Here is a 2,356-nt window from a genome sequence, read left to right on the forward strand (position 1 = left end):
TCCAAATTAGTAACTAAAAATAGAAACACCAAAATATTCTTTGCAGTGGTATTGTAATGACAACTTTTTAAATTTCTGAAACCTAGGACTATTTGCATATCTGTTCAATATAGTGTTAAACAGCCATTAAAAGGGATTTAAAAGAATTATATTTATTGATATGGAATATATAATAAAAGGAGAAAGCAAAAAAAATGTGAAATAATAATTTTCCTTTTTGGAAGGGAAAAATATCTTCATTTGAACAAAAAAATGTTTAAGAGGATTTTAAGTTTCTTTATGTATATTTAAGGTACAGATGATTTTTAACTCCACTGTTCTTTCATTTTCAATTTTGGGGGGTAAATTTTTGTAATAAAAAACTCTTTAAAATTGTTCTTGCATAAATACATTAATAGATATATTTATGACTATATTCTCTGGCTATTAAAAAAGATCTCCTAGCTTTGGATCTGAAACATACATTCCATAATGCAGATTCTGACTGACTCGCCTCCCAGCCCACAGCGAAGACACGGCTAGTGTGACATGTTTCAAATATCATTCCAGATAACATGCAGGCTCCCAGCCAATGGCTGCAATGGGGCTGACACTGATCTGGTTGCTCCCAGCTGCAGACCATCACAGATGAGGTTAGATTCATAGACTCATGTTGTCTCTGTCAAAAGAAATCAGAAAATGTTTGCTTTTACTTTCACCAAGGGAGCAAGAAGTTGTTTGATTTTTTTTATGCAATAAAATAACAACAAACCAATTTGAACCTGATGAAAAGACATTTGCTCAAAACTGCACAGTAGCAATGAAGGTGCTCTGGCTGGCAGGGACTTGCTGGATTCCTGTGAGTGCTGGACTCCTCACATGGAATTCCCTTGGCACTCCAGAAGGCCTGTGGTTGTCCCCATGTGTTTGTGGCCATATGTGACATAAAAGTCTCTGGCTTTGCCACAATTTCAAAGCCTTTTTTCAATTATGAAAGGTTTTGCACTCAAATGGAGTTTTCTTGAGTCCACTCACTGATGTCATTCACCAGAGTTATAGTCCAGATCTGACATTCTAGACTCTTAAACTCTTGCAGACATTCAAATGGTTCAGGTTTGGATGTGTATTCACCTCTGGAGGCCTGGACCAAATTCGATAAAGCCACCCGGACAAGTTCAGCAAAATGCAAAGAAATTTTTCTCTCTGCAAGACTGAAATGTCTGTGAAGCTATAAAAACTTCTGCATCTACAAAAAAAGGGAACCAACTCATCAGTAACATATCTATCCATAATGCATGGACATTTAAAAAAAATACTGTATTTACTCCTATTAATTTCTATCTGGCTTTTGCCAAATTGTGTCCTAAACTGTAAGGAAAGTATATAAATGTAGAGAATTTTTGACCTTTTAAGAGAAAAAGGAACCCTCCTACTCGGTTGGAGGGAATGTAAATTGGTGCAGCCACTATGGGAGACAGTATAGAGGTTCCTTAAAAACTGAAAATAGACTTACGTGTGATCCAGCAATCCCATTCATGGGTATATGTCTGGAGAAAAATATAATTCAAAAAGACACATGCACCCCTATGTTCACAGCAGCACTATTTATAATAGCCAAGACACTGAAACAACCCAAATGTTCACTGACAGATGACTTGATAAAGAAGTTGTGGTATATTTTATATATATATATATATATATATATATATATATATATATGTATATATATACATATATATACACACACATATATACACATGAACACACACACACAATGGAATACTGCTCAGCCATAAAAAATAAAATAATGCCATTTGCAATAACATGGATGGACCTACAGTGTATTATGCTATGTGAAATAAGTCAGAGAAAGAAAAACAAATATTCTATGTATTAACTTCTATGTATATCTAAAAAATAAAACAAATTAATGACTATAATAAAACAGAAATAGACTCACAGGTACACAGGACAGACTGGTGGTTACCAATGGGGAGAAAGAGGAGAGGGGAGGCAGGAAGGGGGTAGGGGATTGAGAGGTAAAAAGTACTATGTACAAAATGGACAGGTTACAGGGCTGTATCATACAGCACAGGGAAATATAGCCATTATTTTATGGTGACTTTAAATGGAATATAATCTATAAAAATGTTGAGCCTCTGTGTTGTACACCTGAAACTAATATGATGTAAATCAACTACTAAATTGCAAAGTTTTTAATCAAAGTTTTCTTTTCATATTATTTGCAATAAGTTAGAAGCCAGCACTGTCAATAGAAACATAGTGCAAGTCACAATTTTCCAGTAACCCCATTTACAAAATAAAAAGGAACAAGTGAAATTAATTCCAGTAATAATTATATTTATCCCAAAATAGC

The sequence above is a fragment of the Vicugna pacos genome, unplaced genomic scaffold (assembly GCF_048564905.1).
Source record: "Vicugna pacos unplaced genomic scaffold, VicPac4 scaffold_65, whole genome shotgun sequence".
NCBI lineage: Eukaryota > Metazoa > Chordata > Mammalia > Artiodactyla > Camelidae > Vicugna > Vicugna pacos.